The sequence below is a fragment of the Acomys minous genome (assembly GCF_964271855.1).
Source record: "Acomys minous genome assembly, chromosome: 8".
Lineage (NCBI taxonomy): Eukaryota > Metazoa > Chordata > Mammalia > Rodentia > Muridae > Acomys > Acomys minous.
In genome coordinates, this window is record NC_140489.1 from 124,767,147 (window position 1) to 124,779,807 (window position 12,661).

A 12,661-nucleotide genomic window follows, 5' to 3' on the forward strand; every position below is an offset into this window, starting at 1 on the left:
TTAAAGATGTGCTTATTATTTCAAAGGTACATTTAGACTGAGACATGTTAAATACTGGCAATACCTAGCCTACCTCAAAGAAGATGATGTGCAAGCACTAAAGAACTGAAGATGATGTTCCATACTTATAGAGAATTTGGGGTGAGTGTTCAGGCAGAAAACTGGATCTGACATCTTCATATTTGGGAAGCTGCTATTCTCCACTCCCTGCATACTTAAGTAATTAATTTTATTCCTTCTCAAATGTCTGATGGATTTAAGACCAGATAGTTTAGTTTTACAATTAATCTTAGTTGTTGAGAAGTTAAGATGTTTTTTAGTTCTACATAGATGTTCTATGTCGATAATGATGAGATATGATAGATATTGATTTACATTTTAGACACACTAAAATGGGAAAGATGTTTTCTTCAAGGTTGCCAAATTCAAATACCCAAAACACTATGAATGTTATATATATATATATATATATATATCCTGATTATTCTGTGGTTCTTGCTATAAATAGTGACTATATATGCATATTAGCATAAATATGTATGTAAATATTTAATAAAAATTGTAAAAAATACAACATGATTTTCACATAAGAACAGACGAGATGATCAATGGGATGTAATCAAAGACTCAATGGTTTATAAACATTATGGTTTTTTTTTTAATGCCAAACTGTAAGGTGCAAAAAATAAAGCATCCTCACCAAGTAGTGCTAGCCTTACTGGATTTCTGCATGAAGAAAATGCATGTAGTCCCACATCTATCATGCTGTATAAAACACAAGTCTAAGTGAATAAAAGAGGTCAACACAAAACAGGATATACTACATTGATTGAAAAGAAAGTGAGGAATATCCTCGAATGCATTTACACAGGACACAACATCTTCAACAGAACTCCAGAAGCTCAGACACTAAGGAAAAATAAAGCTAAAAGTTTTGCTTAAAAGTATATGAAGTTAGAATGTAATATGGTAATTAAGGATACACAATTTTTATGATTTTAGTTAACCTGAGGGGTGTGATGTAGTAGAGTTTTTAAATTTGTATTCATAAAACAAATAATGTTGATCGTATTTTGAAATATCTACTATCCATGCATTATTTAAAGTTGTAGTGTTAAAAATAAGTTTGATTTTCTTTGGTAGTTATGCTTTAAATATAAATCTATTAAAAATTGTAAATGGTTGTCCAACCAATATAAATATTTTCATAGAATGAAGACTTGCTATTATAATTCAATAAATCTAATTTGACTTTCAACATTTATGAAATAAACACTACATTTTTCCACACTTAAAGGATGAAAATTGATAAGTTGCATCAAAGGTAAGATGATTTGAGAATTCTGAAGAACAGAATTGACACATTTCAAAAGCTTTTCTCTATGTTCAAAAAATCCTATAAGCAATTAAGAAAACATATCACCTTAACAAGTATCCCATTATGTGGGACATAAATGCAAATTACGATGAAGATTTTCATTGTGAACTCAAAGTCAGGCAGGTTGTAATACTCCTTTAATTCCAGTAATTGGGCAGGCCAACCTCTCTGCATTGGAGGCCAGTCTGATGGACATAGTGAGTCTAGGACAGCCAAGGCTACACAGAGAAACCATGACTCAAAAAATGTCAACAACAAAATGAACTGAGCTCTTTTCTAAATTTTTATTTTTACTCATTTACAGAAACATTGATAGAAATTAAGGTCAAAGGACACTCAAACTTTTGAGTGAATATCAGATTTACTCATCAACTTATTATTAGTAAATCACAGTGTTTCAAATTTTATCAGCTGTGCATTGCGATTACAATTGAAAACAACAAATGAAATATTTGTCATTTTTGACAAATTTGGCAATAAGAAAAGTTGTGGATTATCAAATGTAGATACAAACCATATTGGTGACTAAAAGTGAACTAATAAGACTAATATGATAGTCTTATTATATTAATGGAATAGTGAGAATAAACATGTTGGCTTATTTTTTAGTAATTATAATGAAAACCTTCTCTTGATCAAGTATATATACCATAATTTCCAAAGTCAATATAAATTATTTCATGAAATGATCCCCTGCTATATAAACATAACTATTAGAAGTCAACCAATGGGCAATGAACATCAATTTCTTATAGATGATATAATACTATTGTATACATATTATTCTATATCCAAGCTATTTTCCACATTAATCATTACATATTTTTAAAAACAAAATTATTTTTGAAGAATTTGTAATGTTGCAAAAGCATCCTCATATATCCACATTCTATATTTAGAAACACATACATATAAACCTGCATGATAAACCCGACAGTTTAAGGATATAAGAGCATCTTAGAAACCTAAAAGAAGAACATTATAATAGGCAGATTTGGGCCCAGGGGTACCACTCAAACTATGGTACCAGCCAAGGACAATACAAGCCGTAAACTTCATACCCCTACCCATATCTAGCCGATGGACAGGACATTCTCCACAGTTGAGTGGAGAGTGGGGTCTGACTTTCACATGTACTCTGGTGCCTATTTGACCACATCCCCTGAATGGGGAGACCTGGTGGCACTCAGAGGAAGGATAGCAGGCTAGCAAGAAGAGACTTGATACCTTATGAGCATATACAGGGGGAGGAAGTTCCCCTCAGTCACAGTCATAGGGGAGGGGAGTAAGAGGAAAATGCGAGGGATGGAGAAATGGGAGGATACAAGGAACGGGATAACCATTGAGATGTAATATGAATAAATTTAAAAAATTAAAAATAATAAAACATATATATATATATATATATATATATATATATATATATATATATATATATATATCATTCCACTACCATTCCAATAGAAATGTTAACAAATAATTTTTCTACCATTTTCCATTTAAAAAATCAACATCATAATTTAAGATCAAATAAAACAGAAACAAATTATAATGCAGCTGACCATATACATGGCCTGAACAAGCTGGTCAAGTGCAGGATGTACCTATAGCCAAAATAAGTCCCTTTCAGACTAAAGGTAAATAGAATTGCTCAACGATTAGAAACCTAGAAATATAATATGTAAGCCACATTTAAAAATTCTAGGACACTTAAAGATATTTTGCCAAAGTGTAATGTTACCAGATGTAAACATTTGTTTACATGGAATAATTAAAAACACCAAGGTAGGAAATATGTATCTACAGGTTTTAAAAAAATAATAATTCAGTATTTGGTATAGATCACCTAGAATGAGAATAATCTTCATTCCTTGTATATCACCAAATGGAGTAAAAAAGCTTGTTTGAAATTCACAGATTGTCATTCATTAATAAAAGGACAACTGCTCTGATGGACACAACAGTAACAGGAGATTATTAAAGAAACTAAAGTCATTATAGGTATAAAATACAAATGCAAATAATAAGATCTCAGGGTCATAACACTTTTTAAATACTCAAAGAATTTAATTATTTTTATAAGTCATTTTACTTTGAGGGTCAAGAGGTGAGAATTATTATTTTTAACATGCACACACATTTAGTACATAGACATTATTAATAATTCCATGAAAACAATTATGTCTGGTAACATTCAGGTTTTTTCTGTAAAAGTTGTTTACCATACCTTAGACTTTTTATATACAGATCATGTCTCTAGGCTTCTAATTGTTCGGCAACTCTCTTTACCTTTATTCCAAAAGGCATTTATGTGGGCTATATGTACATTCTGCACCTAGCCAGCATACTGTCAGCCAGACTTTCCACAAATGTGCCCCACGCTGCCTTGAGAACTCTTGGGTGATAGTATTCTTTTTATGTTTGAGCACTTCAAAGATGCTGTGTTTTTATTCCATAAATCTTTAGAGAATAATTTAGTTCTGCTCACTTCTCTGAATAATATTTATACTTGCATCGCTAAAAGTGTGAAAGGTGGTTCACACGATATGATTATTACTTCCTCCATTGTGCTTTGTTTAATTTTTGCCTGGAACTCATTTACCTTCTTGGATGTGATTCTGAAATTTTAACAAATATAAAAAATTTTCACATTCCTTTCCCAAATACTCTGTTATCACTAAGACCAATATCTCAACATCGATGTGTGACATTACTTGATACTCCCCAATATGTCAGATGTTTTACATTATTTTCAGTTATGTCTAATGTATTTTCTCAGTTAGGATGAATTTTAATAGTTCATATACCTTATACTCAAAGAAAAAAATTTTCTGTATTATTTAATCTGCTAATGATTCTCACTTGGTAAAATTTTCATTTCAGAAGTATATACCTTATTTTCATGATATATTTATACATGTATATTGAGCATATTTTTCATATATATATGTAAATAAGTATTTTCACATATATATTGAGTATATACATATTTTTCCCATACATCCTATACAAATCCAGCTGAACTTTAATTTAACAATCCCTATTTTAGCCTCATGATTTCTGTAGTCACAGGGTTTTCTCACCATGACACACAGCTTAAAATTATAACAATATTTTAAAATATGTTATTTCTTCCTTGAATTGGCTTATTTTATACTAATACTTAAACATATACATATGGCTTATAATAGCTGTAATAATTATTTTTCTCTAATTCTTTTTATAGACTTTGTACAAAATTTTGAAAACATTTATTATTCATATTTTACTGTATTTTTCATTCAGTTTTATTATAATTATTAGATTAGATTAAACACTATGATTAAGCTTGTTACACACTGAGTATATTATAAAAATTGTATTTATATGTTTATATATACAGTTAATAATTGATAAGCAGATTTGATGCTTGCAGTTCTTAATTATAAGCTTTGTTAAATCAAGTACAGAATACCATTTTCTATATGGATCTATTGATTTGTCTGCACACTACAAATCTCAGTCCCTTCTCTGTAAATTAATCTTGTATCTAGCCTTTGACCCAAAGTTCTAACCTTTTTTATTCCTTTTAAGGCTAGTATCAGAGTCTTTTACTCAGATTACTATGCTCCTTAGATCTTCCACTCTGTAGCCAGGATGATTGCAGCTAAAGCACTGATTTGCTCATTTGCTTCTTTCCAATAGCATGCGGTATATACTGTAGAAAACTTATGTTCAGTTCTCTGATACAGTGGAATAAGAGGAGAGTCCTCAAAGCTGCTAGGCCTTAATATATGTGAGTGAAAGTTTTCTGTAAGCCTCAAAGTCTCTTTATATGCGTTAGTGCCATTCCCGAATTTAATTAATAAAGTGCAAATTAAAGTTAATTACTAGAGACCTGCGATATATTTAAATTTTCTAATAAAAAATTATCAGGTTGTTGTAATTGTAAAAGATACTTCTAATATTACTTAATGGAAGGAATAATGAAATAAAATAATATAATCATAAAATAAAAACACACATGCATACACTTCACTACTTGGAAACCAATTCTGCCAGATATTTGCCAAATCAGTCTAGGAGTAACCTGATTTGAGGAAGATTTAAAATTGTTTCATTTTTTTAAAAAGAACTAATTAAAACTGATCATCTCTCCAAAATGAAATGATAATACATTGAAATTTGGAAAATTAATAGTAAAATTAAACTTTACGATTGCTTATACATTGATCCATCATTACTTTATAAGCAACAAACACATATGAAGTACAATGAATTATGTAATACATAACTGTGTAAAGAGGAAGCATTTTGTATGGCTCTACGCACTTATTTAGGAAAATATGTACAATTAATGTTACTTTTTTTTAATGCATTGCATGCTTGGAGTTTGATTCTCAGAAGAGTGACATAAGAATTTAATCTTCAGTACAAATATTATCATTCATATGGTAATATACACATGAAAATTTTGTAACTGCCTTCATCTGAAAATTTTTGTCATATATCTAATCAAAACTAGCTTAGGGAGGAAGGAATTTATTTACTCTTGCAACCCCCAGCTAATAGCTTATAACTGTCCATACTCAGGGCAGAAACTCAAGGCAGGAAACCTCAGTTATAAGAGAAGTATAGGCCATGAAGGAGCTCTGTTGTTATTTGATCCTCATGACTAGTCAGTTTGCTTTATAATATAATCCGGAGACATCTGGCTTTTGGCTTGAATCTCCTAAACCATCAATAATCTAGAAAAGCTCCCACAAACTTTCCTACAGGTCAAGGTAATGGAGGCATTTTCTTGAAAAAGGTTCCTTTTTACCAAATTACTTGAATGTGTGTAAAGCTTATAAATACATAAACAAATAAAACCTAACAAAATCTAACCAGCACAGGTCCCAGGAATTTCCTTATGTTCTAAGTGTCCTAACTTAGTTCTATATATTCAACTTCTGATAATCTCATGAATTTAAAGAAATCTTGAATCATAAAGAGGATATTATATGTGATCTTAGATGAGTTAGAAATTAGTTTTCACAATCTAATGTCAGATATTTATTTAGATATGTGTATTTTAAGATGAATTATAGTGAATAACTTGACTATATCATTTTCCTGTTTCATGCTTATTTTAACATTGAAATCCTCTCCATTCACTTTATGATATAATGCACTTGTACAAATCATAAGAAGACAAATCACTCACTGATTATAACAGCAGCAACATCTACATAAATCCCATTCTGAAATTCTTAAATAATCACATATTTCATAACATAAACCTTCCAAACATGAGCTTATTCTATTTTTGATTCTACTATTAATAACACATTACATGAAGACAAGTTAAAATCAGGAATATTTATGCTTATTGTTCAAGCTCACATTTTAAGATTGGGTTATTCTGAAGAAATTACGTAAAAGATGGGTGCAATGGCACAAATCTTTAGTCCCAGAACTAGAGAGCCTAAGGCGTGCTCATTTGATGCTAGCCTGGGTTAAGAAGGTCAAAGATATGATAGTAACTATGTACAAGGTTTTGTCTCAGCAGTAAGAAACAAATAGAAAATGAATAATACCTATAGGCTGTGGTCCCATATTGAACTCTAGTTCTAAGAGGTGAGTCCAGTCTCAAAAGGGATGGCTGTGATCCAAAAGGCCCAGATGTTTACTGGTGGTCTGAGCTTTGAAACCACAGATGATAGCATAAGAGAACATTTTGAGAAATGGGGCCCAGTTACAGACTGTGTGGTAATGAGAAATCCCCCCAAAAATATTGTATGAGCTTTGGTTTTCTGACCTACCCTTGTGTTTAAGAGGTGCAATGTGTGCTCAGCAACACAATATTGATGGGTGTGTTGTGGAACAAAAGAGAGATTTCTAGAGAGGATGCTGTCAAGCCTGGTGCCCATTTAACAGTAAAGAAAATTTTTGATAGTGTTATTAAAGAAGAAATCGAAGAATATAATCTGAGAGAATGCTTTAAAAAAGTATGGAAAGATTGACACCATAGAAGTTATGGAAGACAGGCAGAGTGGAAAAAAGATAATGGCTTTTTAAAACTTTTGATGGTCATGACACCATTGATAAAATTGTTCAGAAATATCACACTATTAATGGGTATAACTGTAAAAGGAAAAGGGATCTTTCTATACAAGAGGTACAGACTACTGGATCACAGAGAGGTTGTGGAGGTGGATCTGGCAACTTTATGCATCATGGTGGAAACTTTGGAGATGATGAGGGTAACTTTTGTCGTGGTGGAAATTTTGGTGGAAGAAGAGACTATGATGGTGGAGGTGGTGGCAACAGAGCTAGTTATGGAGGTGGTGGTGGAGGATATAATGGATATGCAGGTTAAGGTAGAAACTAGGGTGGTGGTCCTGGTTACAGAAGTAGAGGAGGCTGGGTGGTGGTTAAAAAGGATATAGAAACCAAGGTGGTAGATACAGTGGAGGAGAAGAAGGATATGATGGTTACAATGAAGGAGAAAATTTTGGTGGAGGTAATCATAGTGGTGGTGGAAACTATAATAATTTTGGAAGTTATTGTGGACATGGGAATCAAATTATTTACCCATGAAGGGGGGCAGTTTTTGTGGAAAAAGTGGTCATGGCTATGGATCTGGTGGTGGATGTGGTGGATATAATAGCAGAACGTTTAAGAAAAATTGAAAAAGAGAAAGGAGAGCTGGAAAGAGAGCAAGGAGTTGTCAGGAAAGCCACAGGTCACTCTGAGAGAGTTTTACCAAATGTATCAGAGGAAGTGTAAAAATTTGCCAAAGAAGGAACGATGGTCCATTATCAAATAAGTTACTGCAGCTTAAACAGGAAACCCTTCTTTTTCAGGACTGTCATAGCCACAGCTTTTAATAGAAGTGCAGCTATCGGTTAATGCAATGTAGTGTAAAACGGATGTACATTCCTGAGGAATTTTGTATATTGTAGCTTTTTCTTTTTCTTTCTCTTTCCATTACATCAGGTATATTGCCCTATAAATTGTGGTAGTGGCACCAAGAATAATAAATTATGGATTTTTAAACTTGGGAAAAAACTCTAGGCTGTGAGATCTTTCTTTATTAAGGTAGAAATCAGTCTATTTGGTGGAAGGATTCACTCACCTGCACCTACCAATGAATTAATTAGAAGATACATTCTGTTTTAACATTGGTTTCATGTTAATCTCCAAAGCAAAATCAGTGCCATATTATTCATTATTATCATTCATTTTTATCACAAGGCAGGAATTTAAGAATATATGGCCAGCCAACCAACTTTTATTTATAAACCTTGAGCAATGGGAAGGGATTGCAGGTAAATGTGTCTGATTCCTTGGGAGATAAGATGGTTGCCAAGACACTTGATTTACCTTCAGTGGTCTTCTTCTTCTTCTTCTTCTTCTTCTTCTTCTTCTTCTTCTTCTTCTTCTTCTTCTTGTTCTTCTTCTTCTTGTTGTTCTTGTTCTTCTTCTTCTTCTTCTTCTTCTTCTTGTTCTTCTTCTTCTTCTTCTTCTTCTTCTTCTTCTTCTTCTTCTTCTTCTTCTACTACTACTACTACTACTACTACTACTACTACTACTCCTACTTCTTCTTCTTCTTCTTCCTTGAAACAAGGTTTCTCTGTTCTTGGCATTCCTGGACTCTCTTTGGAGACCAGACTGTCCTCAAACTCACAGCTATTTGACTGTCTCTGCCTCCTGAGTTCTGGGATTACAGGCTTGCACGATCATGCTGGGTTACCTCACTTACATGCAGTACCACTGGATCCTATCAGAAAAAGATAATAGTATTTAATTATTCTATTAATGGGGGAAGACTTTCCAGGTATGATTAAAAGTCATTTGCATTGGATGGAGTATTTCCAGAATAACTAGGTGCTTGCTGAGCCAGTTCTATCCAGAAAGGTTCAGGTCTGTAATCTTCTTTAAGGGCTATGATATGCTTCTCACAAGATTTGGAGTTCCCCAGATCAGGGGAAGAGAGAACCATGCTGAAAAAACAAGTCTTTCATTATACATCAAAAATTCAGGTGGCAATCTGGATATGCCAGACATTGACCCTTCTTGCAGAGTTCCACAACTATTCATAAAAACACACAAAATGGATTAAAAACAGAGAATTCAGTAAAGGCTCTAACTCGAAACAAGTCTAAGCTAAATAATGGGTTCAAGGTCATCCTTTACTATACAGTGAGATATTGTCTAAAGAGAAAAGTCAAATAAGTCAGTCAGCTAACCAATACTGATCAAGAAATAACAAAGTTTAAATTTTTTGTTAGATTGAATGTTTTTCAACTCTACATTTTCCATATTACCTGAGTGTATCTAATTTGATTTTGTGGTCCATTTTTTATATTTCTGAGTGATAGCAATAGTCATCAAAATAAACTATAATACTAAAAGGATGCTGGTATACAGCATGCATTCCCAGAAAGAGAGATATTGCCTCTACAAGAGTAGAAATTGATCCCTCATTGTAGACTAAGGAACATGGTTATTATAGTATATGTAATATTAGTACATTGCAATGATGTGTGTCACACTATAGGACCACAATATATAAATATATGTACAGAGCATTGATATTTCTAAGCAGCCATACTTGGCTGTATAGTGTGCTTTGAAAAATATCAGACTAGATATCTTGATTGATAAGTAATGAGAATGAGATTATAAAACAGTGGTATACAGAAAAGAATTGTGAAGTGTGTTGTCTGTTTGACATATTAAATGGAGAGCTGATATTTTTACATTCACTTTTGTTTGTTTAAAAACTACATCATAGTACATACTGAAAACACAAATTGTACAACTCTCTGATAATGACTACACTAACAATATGCATAGACAAATACATCCCAATATTCTTAAATAATAGTTATATTATTTATTAATTGAAAGTAGCTTTTAAGTTAGGTTGGAACTTGTGTTCAGTCCTCTTTCTCAGTGTCTTATTTTCACCTGCATAGGCATTGGGTATGCCCCTAAGTCTCTGCGTATGATATGTATATGATCTTGTGGTAATTGGATGGCACTAAACATGACATATCATGTTGCAATAAGACTAAGCATCTACCCTCTTACTAAGGATCGATGAGGCATTCCAGTGTGAAAAAAAACTTTCAATAGCAGGCAAAAGAGTCAGAAACATGCACTCTTTTCACTATTAAAAGTTGCTATTACTTACAGTGCAATCATTGTTGTAGGTTACAGAGTTTGTAGCGATCTGGGTGATATTGATGTTACTTTTTTACCTGGTAGCATGAGAAAACCTTCCAGCTTTATGAACACTAATCACTGGAGGTGAAGTTTGTAGTTGAGCATCACTTTAATTTCTCCATGGTTAATTATATAAGTAATCTGTGTGTTCAGCAAAAAGACCTGATCTTCTAATTGTAGAGAAAAGTCAATATCATAGGGAATGGGCTGTGATATTTGATACAGAATACAGTTAATGAGCGATAGCACTGCACATAGAATTCTCAAGCTATGAGACACAAATGATCAAGAAAAACTTAAAAATAATGAACATTTTTAGTCATCATGGAAATGCAACTGAAATTACTTTGAGATTTGATGTTACTCATTTAAAGTGACCAGTATTTGCAAAGTAAATGACAGTTCATGTTGGTGTCAATAGAGGGAAAGTAGAACACTTATTCATTATTGATGGAGTATAAACTAGTACAGGCAGTATAGAAACCAATGTGGATCTTTCTTAAACTGTTGAGATTTGATTTACCACAAAATCTGACTATACCACCACACTTGGGCTTATAATTAAAAGACTGCTATTGTAACATCTCAGTAAAGAGCTTTTAATTTTATCCCTATTTGAAAGAGCCAGAAATTGGAAATATACTATATGCCCATGTAATGATTGACATTTGCACAACAGAATACTATTCCTCAGTTAAGAAATACAAAACTATAAATTTCTTAGGTAAATGGATGGAACTAGAAACAAATCTCCTTAGAGAGGCAGCTCAGACACAATATAGTTGGGGAGAAGTTCTCCTTGGTCACAGACCTAGTGGAGGGGAATAGGGTGAAAATGGGAGTGAGGGAGGAACAGGTGGATACAAATGAGGGGAAAACATTGATATGTAATCTGAATAAATTAATTAAATAAAAAATAGACAAATATTGCATGTTTTCTTCTATAAGTGAAAGTTAGTACATAAATTTGAAGTATGTACACTTCTTTCTGAATACCAAAAGAAGTTAAGTAGTTATTAATGTACCAGTGAAGATGCAGGGAATATTCCAAAGAAGGGTACACATAATATAGTTTTATAAAGAGATAGAGAATGAATTAGACTTTGAGAATTAAATGCAAAAGAGGAGGAAAGGGAAGGGTAATGGAAGGAATATGTGACAAGAAAGCTAACACTAAGGTCTTTTGAAAAGCCAAATGGAAACCTAATACCAGAGAAACTTACTAAAATATATACATACATGAAAATAATTTAAATAGAGTCATTATTTAAATGGGAAGACAATGCCCAAACTGGACATCTTATACTACCAAGTAAATCTTCCTGTGCCAGCAGAGGATTATATTATATTGTCCTTGGTTAAATATTTACTATCTCTATCATTACAAAGTATTTGCTATATTTCATTCACTGAGGCAAATGATTATTTAAAAGTACAGACATTAAGGTTAAAATTTTACTTTAGCAAGTTTTCTCCTTGTTGTCCATTATTTAACCATTGTTTCTTACCATTGACATAGAAAGGCTATCATGCTCAAGATATTTTCTAGTCAACTGTGGATAACTATTACCATTTGTTCAAACCTATGCAAGCAGTACTGCACATGTGTTTTCATATTAAACTGGATATTTCCTACTTTTTCTTCATCCTCTTCACTGAATGTAAGCCATTAGTAAAAATGAGACATTGATAAAATCTGGAATTTATTCAACTAAATTAGACTATGTATACTGCAGGTGGATGTTTAGCTTCTGGATTTTTTTTCCTAGATACATAAATTTCTTCCTCATGTAAAACATTGAATTATAATGTCAAATCTTATTTCTTTCATTCCTTCACAGAAACCCTGTATGTTAACTAACACACATACACTGAAAGCTATATTCAGTACAATATTTTATAACACTGTACAGTGCTTGAGAAAAAGCAAATAACTAAAGACAACTACTCAAATTGGCATAGCGGTGAAAGCTATAATGAGAAAGCAAATTTAAGGTGGCATTTGATGAGTAGAGATAAGCATGGTAAGAGCATGGTGAGTAGAGTATCTATAGCAGGTAGACCAATAAGTATGTCATAAATATATGA

The 12,661-nt window shown here is 32.4% G+C and overlaps 1 pseudogene across 1 annotated transcript; it reads left to right on the forward strand.

Moving 5' to 3' along the window:
- The first annotated feature begins 6,997 nt into the window (after positions 1 to 6,997).
- On the forward strand, positions 6,998 to 8,031 carry LOC311604157 (heterogeneous nuclear ribonucleoprotein A3-like; annotated as a pseudogene). Its single transcript has 2 exons — positions 6,998 to 7,713; positions 7,848 to 8,031. The product of its transcript is annotated as a heterogeneous nuclear ribonucleoprotein A3-like (transcript).
- The last annotated feature ends 4,630 nt before the right edge of the window (positions 8,032 to 12,661 follow it).